Source organism: Diadema setosum, chromosome 9, assembly GCF_964275005.1.
Source record: "Diadema setosum chromosome 9, eeDiaSeto1, whole genome shotgun sequence".
Classification (NCBI taxonomy): Eukaryota; Metazoa; Echinodermata; class Echinoidea; order Diadematoida; family Diadematidae; genus Diadema; species Diadema setosum.
This window is the reverse complement of record NC_092693.1, coordinates 21,847,415-21,868,486: the sequence shown is the minus strand read 5'-3', so window position 1 is coordinate 21,868,486 and position 21,072 is coordinate 21,847,415.

Sequence of the window (21,072 nt, the reverse complement as noted above, 5' to 3'; positions counted from 1 at the left end):
AAGGAAAAAAGCTGTGGACCATAGGGTGAAAGGGCAAGGATCAAATTAAGGTCAAGTGAAAATGCCTAAACTCCTGAATACTTGTTCTGTGGAACAATTCATCCTCCAAATGAAATCTAGTTCAAGGAATGTATACTGTCACCTCATTTTAGGTTGTGCTAAACTTTCAAACATCATTCCATTTTTTTTTTTTGCCATGTATCATGTATGAAACTGTCTCACACTGTGTAGATGTCTGTTGGAAGAACAATGCGATACAGCTTGTATGTCAGAGGCATACCAGTCACCAAAGTGTCACATATTTTTGTATTTGTTTTTGTTTTACCTTAACAGACCTTCAGATGTCGTGAATACTGTCATGGAGTATGACAATATACTTGAAGATGATGGCTCTGAATATCAGGAACTGATGGTGTCATCTGCCAATGCAGCAAGGTAAAAGAATAAACACAATACAACCAACTTCCCAATGTTTTCAGGTTGTCCCTCTGTCGGTCTGTCCATCCCTAATCAGTTTTCTTGGCAGCATAACTTAAACACCATTTGAGGTATCCCTATAAAACTTGGCATACACTGGGTGATTTCAAGTTCGGTGCTAGTGCTAGTGCTAGTGCTAGTGCTAGTGCTAGTGCTAGCGCCCAAATAACAGCATTAAATCGACCTTCCAACTCCCAAAAGGTTAACTCCCAACACCAACGTGATTTCAAGTTCGGTTTTATCAGCGGTGCTAGTGCTGAGATAGCACTAGCACTAGCTCCGAACTTAAAATATCACCCATTATGTATGAGTGGACAAAGTTGTACCTAGTATCAACTTTTTGGTGCACATGCTCACAGTCAAAGTTCAAGGTCAAATTCTCAAAATTTCCCCTATATTATCTATGCAATGCCTGAAGGTATTTTCTTGAAACTTAGTCTGTACATGTACTAACCGATAAAGTTTCTCTTGGAAAAAATTTGGGCCATGGGGTCAAAGGTCAAGTAAAAAAGCTAAATTTTCACTTTTGTCTCCTATAACTCTGAAATGGCTCAAAGCATCTTCAGGGAACAGTTTAAGGCCCCGTCACACTGCAGCGTATAAATCAGCGAATGCCTAGCGGATGGGCAAAATTTGGCAAAGTCCAGATACGCTCAAATCTGCTCGAATTTGCAAGCAAAATGTGGTTTTCGAACGTTCCCCTAACGAATGATGAGCATATGGTAACCATGTTACGAGCGGATAAAGTAGCGAATGAAAGTGAATGCGTACAGTCCATCCAACGGCTGCTGAGCGGACAAAGCGAATGAGCAGCGAATGCCCAGCATATGCAGAGCGATACTGCGGCGATCACATGACGGATCTCGGCTGACGCAAACTCCACCAAATCATTTTGAGCAGTGACAGTATCAAGTAATGTTGTGACTGTAAAAATGGCCCCAAAAAGAAGGAAGCAGAAGTCACCACCAAGTACTCCTGATGTCACTACCCTTGACAGTCCTCAAGATTCCCCTATTAAAGTGCACTTCCTTCCGATTATCACGTTGATGTTGATGTTGGTAGTCCAACATCCTCTATTGCGTCTGGTGCCTCCAACTGGAGTCAAACTTTCACAATTCCAAATTTCCATGCAGAGATTCCCATTTACTACAGGTTGACTTTTATAGCAGCGGTTTACAATAATGTTTTTGATATAAGCACTGCAAGTGCGGTTATTATCTACCATTTATTACATCATGCCAGAATACGTACATGTATAATGAAATGTCATGTAGGGGGCTGTGATATAGTGGATAAGACTCCCGACTCCCGAACCTAGGACGCCCAGTGCTTACATCCTTGGGCAAGATTTTTTACCCACGATATCCTTCTCGACCCATGCAGGTGTATTAATGATGGGTACCTGGCAACGCTAGGGTAATAATAACAGCAGGGCCCTCTGGTAGAGCAGCCAGTGGCAACACTGAAGAGGCTACCCTGGGTAGATAAGACCTTTTTCTTATTATCATTATTATTATCATCCTTATCACTATTATGTGTGCTATCAATGCGAAAATCTGATTGTAATTTTTTTTTGGGACATACTGCAGTAAGTCGCCCCAAAAATTACAACCAGATTTTCGAATTGATAACACCTAATATGATCAACCTGTCTAAGTGCTACTTCAGGGTCTTAAAATATAACATCTTAGCTGTATTTTGCAGAAAACCCCATTCAATTTGGTTAAGCGGTCACAGAGAAATGTGGATTGTTGTAAAGCATGTCATGAATCGGATTCTTCCGAGTTTGGCATTTCGATGATATTGTGTGGGAATAATAAACAGAACTTGGACAAAAGAGGTTCCTGACATCCTCTACAAAATTCCGTATTTCTCTTTGACCACTGAAACAAATCAAGTGCGGTTTCCTGTAAGATGCGGGCAATGAGTTATAGTTTCATACCCTGAATTTGTATTTAGATTGATTCACTATTTTTAACGATATCATTGCGGAGGGCCCCGTTGTAATTTTTTTGGGGACATACTGTATAGTGGAAGATAAGTGTTTTGAAGGTAAGAAACAGTTTGAAATTTCATTGGTCAGTACACTTGATTTTTGGCCTCTTGTTAAAAGCAAAGCCCAATATACAATTTCAGGACCAGTGTCAAGTAATACAGAGCTACATTGTACATGTTTCTTTTGATCTTTTATAGTGTGGTTGGACGTCCAACACCTCTCCTATCTGCACAATCAAATGGTGAACCGCTAGGTGACAGAGGCCTTCCTTTTACAGTGCCACAAGCAGTTACTTCAACAGGGTAATTTGCGCAGGATACATCATAAGTCTAATTTTTCAGGAAAGAATCATAAAATGGGCGGCTCCTGTTACATACATTTATATATAGCTGAGCAAATGAAGTGTATAAACACTATATGGCTGATATATTTGGACCTCATTTTTACTTCGTTGTGTACCAAAATTTTATTATAAATGTGTTAATTTTGGTGGGCCAGCTCCATGGACCAGCCAGATGGCACATACACCCTGCTTTTCACAAGAAAGCAAAATATCGGTTGGAGAGAGCACGAAACAAAAGAGGAGGTCCATTGAGATATTCCACGTACATTTACTATTTAATCTTGTCATATGACTCAATTTGGTAGTCACTGTATCTGTGCCATGGAACAAACCATATCTGATGCAATTTACTTGAGAGTACCCTGCCCATACAGTGGGAAAAGGCCTGAACTAGATTCAGTCTATTGCATCAGATACTGAGCAAGAACTTGCCAACATGCAAGCACTAACTGTGGACAAAGATATTCAGCAAGGCAGGGTGTACTTGATCTCGGTAGAAGAAGTAGCAATAGTACTTTGGAAGTGCATCCAACACAATGTAACAACATGCAGTAGATACTTGAAAGTTGATGTACCTATTACTGCATGCAAATACAGCAATCTTTACACAGTTCTGTAATAAACTTGATTGCATCGAAAAAAGGGAATACTTTAATGGAGCAATAATGTGATGTTAATCCACAGAGCAGCCCATTAGTTGAGGTGAATTTGCCTAAATGAAACCTGGCAAAATGGCCTAACACATCACTCTGTATTGTTTCAAACATTTCATTTAAATAAAAGTTGTATTCTTCATTTCTTTTATCCCAGAGAGAAAAGACGATGTGTGTCTCGTCGACATTCACGGTCTTCACCACGGAAGTTTCTGTCATACGAGACGAGAATGCTCGAGCTGGAAGAGGAACAGCATAGGATCACACTTCAACACATGCAGCTTGAACATGAAATGAGAATGGAAATTCTTGCCATCCAGAAACTTACAGAACAGAAGAATCTTGAAGCTTATTTGGCTTCTTTGTCAAAAACTTGAATGGCTGTTTTCCCTGGTCTGTCCATAATACAAAGACTTTTTTCCAACCCTTGTGAAAAAGTAATATTGCTGTGCATTCACTCCAGTGCACATGTCACAGTTGTACGGCAGTAGGAGTGTTCAATATCAAGCAGCACCTAGTACATACTGCAGTAGTATCTCAGTTCTAGTATTGTTGTAGAACAGCAGTTCTAAAAGTTCTTTACTCTTTTGTACGAGGAGATGAAAGAGTCTGTAATTCTGCTTTGGTGCTTAGCTTAAGTTACTGAATTTGAGTTATATCAGTAACACTTCAGTGAAAGTGCAATACACTAGTCAATTCCTTTAAGATATTTTATGATGATTCATCACTGATTTCAGCACTTACTCTGCAAAGCAAGGTGTTGTTAAATATTTTGTCCATGTGCATTTCCATTAACTTTTGTACTTTGAAGAAATGAGCTATTTCCCTGAAATAGTATACTCTCATTTTAATAAGCATTTGGATGAAACATCTGCAAATCCTTGTACCTTGTATGGCTATTCTGTAAATGGTTTTAAACTTTTGTTTAGTGTTGTCACATACAGGAAAGAAACATGTGTCCACCAAAATGAAAGTTGCATGTCTAGTGCTTTCACATTTATGTTTGCCTCATGTCCCATAATACAAAGTGTACCTGTGAATCACATTTTGTTTCTTTTGGCTTTCGGTAAGACAATGTGTTAAAATATACATATACATATACATATACATATAAATATACATAACAGTTGGACAGCTGAGCGTACTACTTCCTTTGGTGAACAAAAGGAGAAGAGGGACAGAGAGTTTCTAAACAAATGAGGGACCCTTAGGGTGGGATTTCACGGAGCACGCGAACGATTTGCGAAGGACGCGAATGACAAAATCCAACATTCGGAAAAGTTTTTCTCAGAATGTTTTCCGACAATGAAGCCGAAAACTATTCTTGCGCAGTTTGTGCGAAGTTTCCACGACTTATGTGCGAGTGTTGTGTGTATCAGTGCTAAAGTACAGCATGTTACGTACACAAAGAACACGCGACGGAAATGCGAACAACTAAAAATTTTCAATAATCATGGGAGAAAATGTACCCAAGGAGAGGTGGAAGCTGTCTTGAGTTGAATTTTTTTCTTTCCTCTATTTCTCCTTTCTTTTTCTCTCATTTCTCTATCGTGTGCTTGCCTACATTTTTTTTTCCTAGGAAATATCTCCACTAGTAAAGCCTTTGATCTTTTTTTTTTTTTCAGTTCCTCCAACACATAATCTCTATAGTTCAAATGAAATTTTACATACTTTATAAGTGTATTCTACGATTTTTTTTTTTGTATATCAAACATTTATTTCTCCTTGCTAGTCTTTAATTTCTTTTGTTACTATAGTTGTTAATAATTGTTTGATGTTTAGATGTGTGTTACGAATTTTATTTGTAGAAAACGTATAGGTCATACATCCCCCAAACGTGCGCTAAACGTTCGCAAGAATATCTCAAAAGGTACACGAACAGTTTGCGATTACGTCGTAAAATGATTGGAAAAACTTCGCAGATGACATTCTCCAAAGTTTCGGAGTCTGTTTGGGGTTGCACGAACATTTTGCGAACATCGCGCTTATCTTGCAAAGGTCTTGCGCATATGACGAGGCTTTAAAGACACTTTCGAGAACAATTCACGAGCAAATCGCGACCAAGTGTGCGGAAAAGGTTTGCAAAAAATTTCAAACTTTTTTGAAATTCTCGCCGAAGTAAAAACGACATTCGCAAACAATTGACGACGCTTCCGAACCCTCACGTTCGTTTGGCGATCTTTTGCAGACTAAAATATGAATGCTGGATTTTGCTATTCGCGTCCTTCGCAAATCGTTCGCGTGCTCCGTGAAATCTCACCCTTACCCAAAGAGTATGATGATGAATCATTCAGAGTTCCTTGCTTCAACATGTTGAGCAAAGGACAAAAGTCAAATACATTCATGTACTAGGTGTTACCAAGAACATTTCCCACTTTTGATCCTTAGTAGTTTGATAACTATACATCAGATAATACTGTCATTTACATGAATAATACAATGTACATGTAGCTGAATAATGTACAATTTAGTTGGAGGTGATTTGAATCTGAGAACATGAATCAGTTTTGTTTATTTTAATTTTAAAGTTAAAGGGATGGCTAGTAACTGATCAGTGGGAATGCTTGGGGATGATTGTTCCAATCCTTGTGGGATTCATTTAAGAGTACATTATATATCTATTGTTGTGTGAAAATTATTTGCTTCAGAATGGTCTCATATTCAAGTAATGTGCAGTTTACTGTTTCCAGGTTAGCATGCCTGTACAGTGACGGGGCAATCGTTAACGTTAAACTGCACATTACTTGAATATGAGACCAATTTGAGCTCTTTCATAATGCTAGAAAAGTAAATTTTTGTTGAATTTCCTTTATATTTTCTTTGTATTCTTGTCCACTCACATGTCAGAATCTCTAGTAGTCTCCTCATCCAGCGGTTCCAACACCAGAATTTAAAAATTCATATCTTTTGCATCAATTGTCCGATTTTCCTCAAACTTTCACTGATGTGTTCTGCTAATGTTGCTGCTTTTACTGAATCCACATTGCTCCTTGGGTTTGCATTCCCTTTAAGGATGAAAAGTAGGAAATGCCTTTTGTACCACCTTTACATTGTAATTGATAGCAAATCCCCCAACCATTCTGAATTTTGAGGAAAGAATCTGGATGTTGACCATTCCTAGCCCTTGTTTCAATAAGAGTTTCTTATTTTTCCTTACGAATCATACAAAACACTCTTATAGGAACTGCTCCTCCTTTCCTACTTAATCTATTTTAAAGTAAGAAAGGATGGGAGATTTACCTTTATGTAATCATGAAAGACACAGTCGTGTGGTGCTTGGGGTGATAAGGACACACCAAAAATACAGCGGGAAGGGTGGAATGATTGGTGAAATTTACACCAACAAGCAAAAAAGTGAATTCAGGTCACCAGCAGTACACATACACATGTATTACTAACAAGTGACATGAAGTCTTGGGTGCAGTCGAAGAGAGCCGGTTACAGCAAAATGCCTGGAACTTCTTAAAGGTCCAGTTTACCTTTGGGAGCAGTGATTTCAAAAATTTTCAAGATATCATATTTGATGCATATGTGTAGGTCTGTTGCATCATAAAACATCCTACCATATGAAATATTTGCAATAAAACCTAAAATATAAGGAGATATCAGGGTTTTTCTCAATAAACCGTAACTGTATACGGTTTAGTCTGGAAAAATTTTTATTATAACTATTGTTCACATTTTGTGAATTTAACAACACTTAACATCGATTATACGGATTCAAATTTTGACAGTGGTTGTTTCTATCCCTAACTCACATTTTAGAACTATTTTATAGCACTAATGCTTTCATCTGCAAATGGTAAATTATGCCTTTAACAAGAATAGCAGAAATCCGAGCGATAACAGGTTGCATTGCTGGACAAATTAATCGTAACGTAAGCATCGCAAGTGACAACTCTAAGTTATCCTCTGAAGATGCTATCGTGACGGCAGATGCAGAAGCAGACAAACTGAAGCAGCTGCTTGATTGAATGGGTGAAATGATCATCAACGATAATATGATCTGTCCGAAGCCTACCAGCTACCAGGAGACCTGGAGAAAGGTGGACATGTGGCAGTTCTTCTGGCTCGGGACCAGGAATATCTGGTTGCCTTCGGTCAAGGGAGATATTCACTAGGACTGAGCAGGCCACAGTGATGGTAAATGCAGTTTCCGCCCTCACGTTTAGGCATGGAAGCCTCCTCGTCCAACGGCCAAATGTGCGCTCAATCATGCACCTTCCTCTCTTATGATGAGCCACCTGATGCGCACCTATGTCTGCCCATTAGGACGTTGAAATGGGGTCATCAGAACGGGAGGGGGAAAAATACCGAATGGTGTAAGAAGATGATAAAATGTAAGAAATTAATTTACAGTATTTACATTCAAAACCAAATATGATTATAAACTTTCTGTTCTTTCTCTGTCGGTCCATTGTAGTTAATGAATACAACTCAATTCATAAACCTCAAAATCATTTCCTTTTGAATAAGATATATGTGTACCTGTTAGTAATGATTCTGTGAATACGGTTAACTGGAATGTTTATACCATTTTCACTTTGAATGGAATTTAAGAAAATACTGCTATTTGGTAAACTCCTTGAGCAGTTATTCTGTATGAAAACATCAACCCTGAGCTCCAGTATTCAATAACTTGATCCTTAGATCGTCAAATTGGTGTATATCAAATTGGTGTATATGTAGAAACCTAGTTAGCCGGTCTGTGCTTTTCAGGAGTCTCAACAGGGAATGTCAATACCAAAACATAAATTGAACATGAAGAGCGCGCACTCATATACACAGAATTGGTTGCTATGGGCACAATGTAGTCAAGGTACCCCAGGAGGAGGACATTGACATGTTTATTATGTAACAATGGTGTTCAATTTCTTTGTATTATCACGTTATGATTTCGACATATGTAGGTGCCTACTCATCAACGTACCATAAGTTACAAAATTAGGTTAAAGAGCGCTCCAACAATTAAATTGTTTCATGACTTAAAATACAAAAATTATCGGTACGAAGAAGTCAATTATAAAAGCCACAGTTCGGTGTCTCGCTGATTCTTGATTCTTCGTTATATTGGAGCCAATACGTGAATTTGCAACATATATATATATATATATATATATATATATATATATATATATATATATATATATATATCTACATATATATATATATATATATATATATATATATATATATATATATATATATATATATATATATATATATATTAGTATTTTGAGCAACCACTGTGTGGTAACACAGTTGTTAGCCTTCACACGCTTAACACATGACAATAATGACGAAGGGTATCACATTGCTGTTCAGCATTTGTAGTTCCTGTTTCTTGTGTAAACATTCAAAACGGTGGGTTCAGTATTAGACGAGGTGTTCTCATCTCATGTTTAATGCCATTTCTGAGTAGTAAATACTTTAATGAGTTCTTCAGCAAAGTGTGTATTCTCATTACCTGCTTCTTTGCCATGATAACGTTTCATTTTGCAAAGTTATTTGTACTATCATTCAAAAGTTACAATGTCTTTCAATTTGAAAGCATTGACTTCAGCAGAAATGCACATACATTTGTGATGGTGCACTCTGCTTTGTTCTTATGCATTTGATGCTGAAGAGCATCTGGTGTGAAAAGGACAAGATGATAAATGATACTTTGTACAAAACTATAAAGAGCAATTAATTGTCTTAATTTTGTTTTGTCATTTAGCTGTTTACTATGTACAGTGTATTTGATTTATTGAGGTGCATGCTTTATTTACAAGTCGCTGGTGTCAGTGTGGCATTTTGTTCATTTCTTTGTACATTGTAATGCGTTGTGTGATGTGCTTCTATGATGGATGGTGCCACTGCATGGCTGTGAATGATCTCTGTATGAAGAAAACCATAGATATAAGATAAGTAACATTCACATAATGTGCAGGGGCGGATCCAGGAATTCTGTAAAGGGGAGGCACCTTTACAAAATTAAAGGGGGGGGGGGCACACACGCCCCCATTTTTATTCTTTCTATATGACTGTTTTGTTTCAACCCCTTTTGTTTCAACCCCCTCTGGATCCACCGCTGATGTGCATGTCTAAACAGTATAAAGGATGCATATAAACTCGTGTGTGATACATTCAAACTGAAGAAAAATGAACTAATCAGGCACAGATATCGAGTTCTTTACAGCAGCAGTATTATCTAGCAGTTTTATCAATCGAATTATATTTGCTGCAGCTATGGACATGTGTACCAATATACTAGTACATTTATAAGTGAAGGGCTTTGACAAAGTTTCACCTGATTTTGTCACTGATATCAATCAACAATATTTTTATTGTTTGACTATTAGGGCCATGTTATTATTATTATTACTACATGTATTTCATTATTTTATTCTTTATTCTATTTTTATGCCTCCGCCACGAAGTGGTGCCGGAGGCATTATGTTTTCGGGTTGTCCGTCCGTCCGTCCTTCCGTCCGTCCGTAATGAATTTTGTGGACAAGGTAACTATCAAAACCTGTTGAAGTATCCTAATGAAACTTGGCATGTATGTGTATTAGGGGGTGAAGTTGTGCCTATCAACTTTTGGATGCACATGCTCAAGGTCAAAGGTCAAAAGGTCATGGTCAAATACATAAAATTTCACTATTTCCACCATATCTATTGAATGCCTGAAGATATTTTCTTGAAACTTAGTGTATACATGTATTACCCAATTAAGATTCTCTGGTGAAAGTTTGGGTCTTGAGGTCAAAGGTCAAAGGTCAAACGGTCAGGGTCAAATACATAAAATTTCACTATTTCCACCATATCCATTGAATGCCTGAAGATATTTTCTTGAAACTTAGTGTATACATGTATTACCCAATTAAGATTCTCTGGTGAAAGTTTGGGTCATGAGGTCAAAGGTCAAAAGGTCAAGTAAAAATATTAAAACTTCTTTTTTTTCTCCATACCTTGGAAAATTGTTCAAGGTATCTTCATGGAATATAGTATATACATATACTGACTGGAAGTGATTATCTAGAGAATGTAGGGTTCATGGGGTCAAAGGTCAGGGGTCAAAGGTCAAGTGCAACACTTCAAAAGTTTACTATTTCCCTCCTATCATGCAATGCCAGCAGGGTTATTTTTTTTTTACACTTGGTGTATGCATACATGTGTAACCTAATAGAAATTCTCTGGAAAGTTTTTTTTTTCTTCTTTTTTTGCCTCAAAGGTCAAAAGGTCAAAGATCAAGTAAAAGTGCTGAACTAACTTTTTCCTCCATATCTTGGAAGTGGCTCAAGTTATCTTGAAACATAGTACATATTATGCATGTTCTACCTGAAAGTGATTATCTTATTAATTTTAGGGTCAAGGGCCAGATGAAAATGGTAACAATTTACTATTCAATTCAGAAATTGCACTTTTTCTTCACACCTGTACCTTGAAAATTACTCAATGCCTAAATGTATGAATGGGTCAAAGTCGAGTTAAAGTCCTTAAATCCCTAGATACATGCTCTCCTATTCATCCAATTAAACCTAAGTCAAGGAAGGTGAACATTCAAAACATTTGTGACAAACTTGTCATTTCAATATTTTGCCAATTTTGTGAAAATGTAATCACACATTGTCCACATGTACTATCTAGACCTATTTGGAAAATCATGCATTATGGCGGAGGCATACCAGTCGCCAAAGCGACATTTCTAGTTTCTTTTATGTGATGCCGAAGGCATTATGTTTTCGGGTTGTTTATACATCCGTACAAAGTCAAAATTTTTGGATGGCATAACTTAAAGGGGCATTCCAGCCGATTTTCGTAATTTCACATCATGTACGTGTAGTACATGTACATAAATAGACAGCTCCATATTATTTGTGGAGTTTATTGTAGCCCTTGAGCAGAGAAATCAATACTTTGAAAAATCTCAAACAAATTACACTAAACAGTGTTGATGACATATAGGAGTCTCATATATTACTGAAATGTAGCAGTGCAGTGTACAGTAATGTAATTCCGTTACACCTGTGTAGAATCTATGCATGCCTCCTCTTCTGTTCTGCTTCCTTGAGCCCCAACTCATGCATTCTTATGGTGAGGCTGCGCCATTTCATCATCCTTGTTCATTGCAATTTGTTATAAATTTTGAAAACTAACTTATCCCTCATCCCAACCACTATACATTCTGAAACTCTGTACTCGGTATAACTAATCTATAGTTGTTCAAATGTAAAAGTTTGAAAATCATCAGGAGGTCTACTTAAAGAATCGTTAGAGGTATCCAGACGAAACTTTGCATTTGTATAAATGTGTGATTGGACATAGCTGTGCCTATCAACTTTTGGCGTATCAGCTCATGGTCAAATGTTATAGGTCAAGGTCAAATGTTAACATTTTACTATTTCCCCTAGACCTCTGCAAGGCTTTAATGTATCGAAAACGTAGTCTATATAGACTAAAATGGATAAAAAGTCTCTAGGCAAAGTTTTGGATAATTAAGTCAAATGCCAATGGTCAAATATATTAATAATAATAAAAAAATTAATTTCATTTTTTTTCTCGGAAATGGCGCAAGGTATTAACATAAAACTTACTTAGTAGCCACATATGGGATGTATATGTATTTCCTGACATTGATTTCTCTGCAAAGTTTTGGACCTTAGGGTTAAAGGGTGTGTAGGCCCTACAGTACTGGTCGAGGTGAGGATTTAGCTTTTAACGTTTTGCGAGAAATTCAGAAACCACTCTATGAAATGTCACAGAGCATGCAATTCTAAGGGGACTTTTTTGGTGTCATTTTGTTTGTCGGGCATAGATATGCTTATCAAGCTATGATAGCATTTCCAAATGAGTAGCTTAGTCATGATAAATGAATTTTTAACCAATTTGGCCTCGTTGTTATATCCCTATACTTCTGAATCGAAACTAACCATGGTATACAAAGAAGAGCACTGTCTTCTGTATGTTCCATAGAGCTGTAAAATGCAGCTCTGTGATAATATGTTCACAGGTGTTCTGTTGTAAACGCAGTGCGCTTAGTCTTTATTCAAGGCAGCGAAGGGAATATCCAAAGGTTATGATGTCCACAGCGCTTAGTCTTTATTCTAGACGGCGAAGGGAATATCCAAAGCATGATACAGTGTATATCCTTTCATCTAAAAACAACAACAATAACAAAAGCAATTCCTCGTGAATTTTACCGTATTTTTCAATTATTTATCATTTTCCGGCGAAAACGCTACGGTGAAAACGCTAATACCACGCCAATGTTGCTTTATTTCCATCCAACAATATAAGATAATGCAAAAACAATGTACCGGTACACTACGATACATTATGATAAATAATATTGTAAATGAACAGAGTGATTTTTGTTTAAAACTGATGTATTTGTTGATAGGGTAGTATAAAAACAGTATAGATAATCCCTTTTATGAGGAACTTTAGATATAACAGTACATTGGTCTAAAAAAAGACTAAGCGCACTGTGTGACAGCTGTGGACATCATAGCCCTTTGGATATTCCCTTCGCTGCCTCGAACAAAGACTAAGCGCACCGCGTTTACAACAGAACACCTGTGGACATACCAAGGAGGTACTAGGCGAGCCTAGTACCTCCTTGGACATACGGAAGACAGTGCTCTTCTTTGTATAGCGGTTAGTTTCGATTCAGAAGTATAGGGATATAAAAACGAGACCAAATTGGTTAAAAAATCATTTATTATGACTAAGCAGGCCCGTAGCCAGGGAGGGGGGGGGGGGGGGTGCGTCGGGTGCGTACGCACCCCCCCCCCCCCCCAAATAACCCTTTTGTTGTATGAACCATCGGATCGTCCCCATGCACACAAACACAAATGTTATGTATCAATTTGTGCGAGCTACACTGTATTATTATATTGGCACTGCATGCCATGGCCCTTGGCGCGTGTGACCGGTGTTTTTTTTTTTGTTGTTGTTGTTTTTTTTTTTTCCACTGGCCGCCCGAGTACGTGCGATTCGTGGATGACATTGAGGTTGACACTTGCATTTTTTCACAGGAACAGAGGTAAGTGGATGAAAATCTAATAGCCTCAAGTTTATACATGTATGATAAAAATTAAAGAAATTTCCTCGAAATTACTATAATCGAAAACCTGAGACATTTTATATCTACGTCTCACAAAGATATAGTACATGTATATATAAGTACATGTTGGCATGATAATGCCTGGGGATAGATTATTATGTCAACTATTTTCCATTATGAATGCATGCTCCAATCAAATTGTGAAAAGGTGGTCATGAATTAGCATTTCTTACGAACGATCAGGAGGGACAAAAAATGAAAGACCTGTCTTACTCCAGTTCTCTTGTAACACTCATTGGGCCATTATGCATGCCTAACGAATTATAATAGCTGCTTTTTCTAGCCCTTTTGCTAGTACCAATATTCGAGAAAAGATCATCTATCAAGTAACTGTACGATCTCCGTGCATAATCTAATGCTTTTAAACACACTTGCCTACTCGCCTTCAGCTGGCATTTGCTTACGGTTCCAACAAATTATTAGTCATACATTTTCTCATGTTGTGACAGTTCGATTGGTTCTCATTTTGAAGTGAGCCAAAACCTAAGAACATTCTCACTTATAATTTCCAAAGAGTACTATGCAGGCACGCAAACTCAATTTAGTTGTATTTCATTTAAATGTAATGGGTAAGAGGGTATGAGAGAGAATGCTGAGCTATGAAGTAAAATGGTAAAGTAAAAAGTTTGTCAGATAGTATTACAAAAGCCTGAATATTGCAAGAGCTCCGGAGTAAAAACAGTCAGGGAAAAACCCTATGTATGATAACATTGTGAGAGTGTTAGACTGCATTGTGACGCGTCGTTATTTAATTTACATTCTTTATTCATATTTTTCATAAAAAACACAGGTAATGAGCCGGATTGGGTTAAAATTCTCACTTACAGCTTTGTAGAAGTCTGGGTCAACAGTATCACACAGTACTTCAAGACGTATTATTGTACAAACGATTTCTTGAGCCTGCACCGTTTCAGGCTCTGTTCTGGATACGGCGGTAGAAACTCATTCTTTTTTGTTGTTTATTCTATCATTATTTACTAATCTCTTTTCTAACTTACAGGTAGCGGATTTCTTTGCAGGCCAAATTCGGAAATGTACTGTTGATTATTACTTATACATTTTCTCATGTTGTGACAGTTCTATTGGTTCTCATTTTAAAGTGAGCCAAAACCTAAGAACATTCTCACTTATAATTTCCAAAGAGTATTATGCAGGCACGCAAACTCATTTTAGTTGTATTTCATTTAAATGTAATGGGTATAAGAGGGTATGAGAGAGAATGGAAAGTGCTGAGCTATGAAGTAAAATGGTAAAGTAAAAAGTTTGTCAGATAGTATTACAAAAGCCTGAATATTGCAAGAGCTCCGGAGTAAAAACAGTCAGTGAAAAACCCTATGTATGATAGCACTGTGAGAGCGTTAGACTGCATTGTGACGCATCGTTATTTAATTTACATTCTTTATTGATATATTTTCATAAATATCTCAGGTAATGAGTCGGATTGGATTACAATTCTCACAGCTTTGTAGAAGTCTGAGTCAACAGTATCACACAGTACTTCAAGACGTATTATTGTACAAACGATTTCTTGAGCCTGCACCGTTTCAGGCTCTGTTCTGGATACGGCGGTAGAAACTCATTCTTTTTTGTTGTTTATTTTATCATTATTTACTAATCTCTTTTCTAACTTACAGGTAGCGGATTTCTTTGCAGGCCAAATTCGGAAATGTACTGTTGATTATTACTTATACATTTTCTCATGTTGTGACAGTTCTATTGGTTCTCATTTTAAAGTGAGCCAAAACCTAAGAACATTCTCACTTATAATTTTCAAAGAGTATTATGCAGGCACGCAAACTCATTTTAGTTGTATTTCATTTAAATGTAATGGGTAAGAGGGTATGAGAGAGAATGGAAAGTGCTGAGCTATGAAGTAAAATGGTAAAGTAAAAAGTTTGTCAGATAGTATTACATAAGAAACTCATTCTTTTTTGTTTGTTTATTTTATCATTATTTACTTATCTCTCTTCTAACTTAAAGGTAGTGGATCTCTTTGCAGCCCAAATTCGAAAATGCCTAGAGACAGCTAGTAACCAAATATGCTACTACAATTTAATAAATAAGAAATAACCATTCCAGTATGTATCTTAGTGTGCACAGTAACAAATCAAATAGGAAAACATCTGAGCACTAAGCCTGAGGTCTGAATTTGCACTCAACTTCTTCCAATGGCTAACGGATGTTTATTTTTTGAATTTCACTGACCTCCAAATTTCACAAAGAAAACCTTCTTAGCATGATGGTTAATATGACATTTGACTGATATTGGAGATGTTTGCGAATCGGATCTACTACTACCTTTACTATTATTAAATCTAAAATGATTATTTGAAAGTTCGGAAATGCTGAAAATATCCTACCACAAGGAGGCAAAATATAAATGGTTCACATTTACAATTCATTTTGTTTTAAAAATTTTCTTATTTATTTTCGTTTTTGACAAACTCGCACACCAGGCTTCAGGCCTGCTAACGCGGGTATACAATAGAAAAAATAAAAGTTAAAACAACACCAGGAAAATCACTATTCTCAATTTTGTGGCGCGCTATGCGCGCAGAGTCTCGAACACAATTAAACTTTGCAACTTCCTGGCAAAATGAGTTTTTACTATTTCCTAGATGAAATACCGTAACGCGATTGCATGCAACAGACAAAAATACAAATTTCCTCGAGACTTTAAAGGGACTGTTACAGTAGTGGTTGAGGTGGGGATTCATGTTTTGAACATTCCTAAGTGAGATAATGAGAAAACTTATGAAATATGAAAGATCATGTGATTTTAAGAAGGATTCAACATTTATTTGATGAAAATTGGTTTTCAAATGGCTGAGATATCCCCAAAAGTGATAATAATAAAAGGCGACATGCCCCACCTTTATTAGGATCTCTTTGTTTCACCTTGTTTTTGGATATCTCAGACATTTCAAAACCGATTTTCATCAAATAAACTTTTGATACCCCTTAGAATTGCATGCTCTTTGACATCTCATAGAGTGGTTTCTACAATATCTCGCAAAACGTTAAAAGCTAAATCTTCACCCCGACCAGAACTGTACACACCCTTTAAAACATCATTAAAACAGTCAAAATTCACAATTACTTCTTATACAACTTTTGTAGTTCGGTCGTCCAAAGAATATATATATATATATATATATAATTGTGTGTGTGTGTGTGTGTGTGTGTGTCATCATTGGTATTGGTACCGAAGGTCCGTTTTTTTAGTGACCGCACCCCCCCCCCCCCCCCTTGAAAAATCCTGGCTACGGGCCTGCTAAGCTACTCATTTGGAAATGCTATCATAGCTTGATAAGCATATCAGCTATGCCCGACAAACAAACTGACACCAAAAAGGTTGTGCCACCTCAGGTCGTACCAACAACCCATTTTTCGGGTCTTGGCCCATGGACTAAGACACCGTTTACAGTGCGGGGCCGGGCTCGGCCTCATTGCGCGGCCGTTTACCTTGCTGGGCTCGGCCTAGCCTTTAAACAAGGCGACTCGCTCTGCGTGCCCCCGTATAGCGCGTTTACCCCACAAACCTGTTGGCTGGCCGGCCGGCGAGTGGAGCGAGCCGCCTTTATCCACTCGTTCAGGGATGTGTACGCAGAAAATACACACGGCACCAAGGCAAGCCGCGCGCGCTTGCTAACAAAATAATTTATATTCTTTGACAAATTTGCGTACAAATTTGTTAGCAAGCGCGCGCGGCTTGCCTTGGTGCCGTGTGTATTTTCTGCGTCAAATTTGTACGCAAATTTGTCAAAGAATATAAAGCAACAACAACGACAAAAGTACACATCCCTGAACGAGTGGCTAAAGGCGGCTCGCTCCATTCGCTGGCCAACAGGTTTGTGGGGTAAACGCGCTATACGGGGGCACGCAGAGCGAGTCGCCTTGTTTAAAGGCTAGGCTCGGCCGCGCTTTTAATTCAAACCTTTCAATATTTTGTCGTTGTGGCGCTCTGCTGCTTGTAAACAAACGCAATTTGGTATAGCCTGGTTTTCAGACCCTTTGCCAACTGCATTCCGTGGCGACGAAGTCGCCGTTCGGGCAAAGGCCTTTGCCGAAGGAAAAATCCTTTGGAGGACAAAACCACTTTAAACTATACTACTTTTCCATGTTGAGGGGGTTAATATCGTGAATAGCGAAATAGTTTGGGCAGAGTGTCTGGAAGCCAGACTAAAATTGGCCGCGCATTTGGCCCAGTTTGCGTTTACACCAAGAAGAGGCCGGGCTCGGCCGCGGCCGAGCCGCGGCCGAGACCACCTCCAGAGCGAGGCCAAATGCGAGGCCAATTTTGGCCTCGCATTTGGCCTTTTGCGCATTTACTCTGAAGCGGGGCTGGGCTCGGCCGCGGCCGAGCCTCGCACTGTAAACGGGGTCTTTTTGGTAAACGGTGATTTGCACAACAGAAACGACTGAGTTGAATGACGCATATCCATGACGGTCGTATCAGTTGCCAAACATCAACGCGAATATTGACGCACTTGGTGGGCAACTGCGTCCTCGGGTACCCCTCTTTCAATGCACCACACACCCTCTGCGTTCTCCGTTGTGACGTCATCGTAAACTTCATCATTCCGATCCGGATGATGAGGTGTCCCGGTGAAATATCTGTCAAGGAGGATCCCAGTTGAACAATATAATTTTATGCCATATCAGCATTTTCGAAGTGGTAGCTTCTATGAGTGTAGATCAATCATACGGCATCCATGAAGGGAGTGGGCAAGGTCCCCGGGCAAGTGCTCCTGGCATGGAAATCAAGGGCGTGGTGCAGCAGCTAGGTGGGCTATCTAGGCCTGCCAACACCAAGGGAGGAGACACCACTAACCCAACAGTCACTGCCTGGCAAGGGCGCCGGAATGGGGGGGGGGGGGTGGCACTTGCTCCCCCCCCCCCCCAATAAAAAAATGTGTTGGGGCAAAACGAGTTTTTACCCCCCCCCCCCCCCCGTATAATCAATTATTTAAAGACCAAAATGAACAATAAAGGCACTTCTCTTGTCTAAAAGTTGTCAATTTTATAACTGAAAATGCAAAATTTTCGCCCCTAACGGGGCGAAAATCATAATTCATTATTAATATACATTATACTATCTATGCACTAATCTATACCTTTGGGAACAGTGATTTAATAAATTTTCAAGATATTATGACATTTAATGCATATGTGTAGGTCTGTTGTACCACAAAACATTCTTTATATCATATGAAATTTTCGCGATAAAGCCTGTTATAAGGAGATATTTGTATTTTTCTCATTAAACCGTAGACGTGTAGCCAGTTAAGTCTGGAAACATTTTTTTTATGATAACTATTCTTCACATTTTGTATATTTAACAATACTTAACATCAATTTTACCGATTCAAATTTTTACAGTGGTTGTTTCTATCCCTGACTCACATTCTAGAACTATTTTAAAGTACTTATGTTGGGTTTTTGTTTCATCTGCAAATGGTGAATTATGCCTTTAAGGGGAAATCCACTCCAAATAAAAGTTGGTCTGATAAGAAAGAGTAAAACATTACGAGTTCAACGGTATAAATTTGATCGAAATGAGATGGAAAAATAAAGAAGTTATGACATTTTGTGTCATTCCCTCACAACTTAACCATATAGTTTGTACATAAAATTTTGAAACTTCCAGTTTTTTCATTCAAACGCAGTTATGCCCGAGGCTCAAATCCTCGTATATCTAACTGATCACTATTCTGAAGTTACTCAACCAGGAATAATGTCATGTTTCAGACGTCAATGACAGAAACATTGAATTTTCGTCATTTTTTTTTTTTTTTTTTGTACACGATCAATGGAAAATAAGTGTGAGGGTATTACATGGTTAGCACACTCATTTGCATATTCACATCCACTGTATACAAGAACTGTTTTGCAGAAATTAGCAAAACTTAAAAATGTCATAACTTCCTTATTTTTCATCCGATTTCAGTCAAATTTTTTACAGTTGAACTCGTAAGATTTTACTCTTTTTTTTATCAGAGTAACATATATTTTGACTGGATTTCCTCTTTAAGAAAAAAGAAGATATAATTATTCATTCAAATTTAATATGATGGGCAATTCCAGCGTTACGGACATTACATTCCGATAATTTTTCTTCTGTGACTTCGTGGGCTTATTTCAACAACTGAGCATGCTCATTCTGAATCCATTCATGGTTTATTCTAACCCAGGTTATCCTAAAGTGTTAACAATCTGAGTTTCGATTGATTACTACAAATCATTTGGTAGATATAACAGTATTACACAAAATACTTACCGTTACGGACATTACATTTTTTGAACACGATTATTCACCTCCATGTGGATATGCTGATTTTTCTTTTTTTTTTTTTTTTTTAATTGGAGCGTTAAGTAGAAGAAATTTTCTTCTGAAATGAGGGCTCAGGTCTTGGCTAAGTTGTAAATTGATAGTTTGCAACAGATCCGGCAGCGTTTACTCTACAGGTTCACATTAATGTAGCGTTATACGGACATTGCAACTTTGTCTACTTTTTATAAAGTCCCGATATTAATACTTCAACACGGTTTTTAAGGCAAGGATAATATTAGTGGGTTTTTTTTAATCCTTTCTCAACCATAAACTACTTTGAAATAAATTCTGATGTATTCATGAATATGAATTAATGAGAGCCAATTGTTTTTACAAAAAAAAAAAATATCAAAAATATTGCCCCAAACGGGTTTCATGAAGAAAAGAATGTCTAAATGTGCTTCAATATTATTACATCAAAATACCAATCAAAATGAAAGAACTTGACAAGTTCTAGCATTTGATGCTAAATATTTGTCCCTGTAGCTCATATACTTTTCAAATTATTGCAGATTCATGATTTTTAAGATGTTTGAACTGTCGAATTTTCAAGCAGACTCTTATTGGAAGAAATACATCCGACACTTCAGTGATTCGCAGGGTAAAATTTTATGCCAATTTCTATGTGCTAATTACAAATTGCCAATTGTTTCTCGGAGATCAAATTCCAAGAAATGAAAGATTGTTGTATACCAATATTGCAATAAGGGTTATTAATTGGTGATAAATTCCAGTACCTTTTCAGCCATGGTGCTGCCTGCATGTCAATGGAGAACGAAAGATATGTATCTAAAAAGATATTACTGGAAATATCTGAATACTGTAGTGGACAATTTGTTCAGTTGTGAAAAGAAGGCAGTCCTTTCTAATTTAACCCACGAAATTTTGTGGTTATGATATTGTGACCAATATATCATTTAAATTACCTTATTCGTCCTTTATATTAGTGAAGATATGCCTTTTTACATGTTGTGCCTTCTTTGTAATTACTTTTGTTTTCTCATTCTCTCTCGTCTCCATTCCTTCCTTTTTTTTAGTTCGCTTGTCTTGGTATGTATTATATTCTGTGCATCTTTTATTGCGATTTTTTTTTCTTTTTCTCAATATTTTATACATGCCTCTTGTTTTTAAGGCTTACTATATGCTAAGTTATCAATT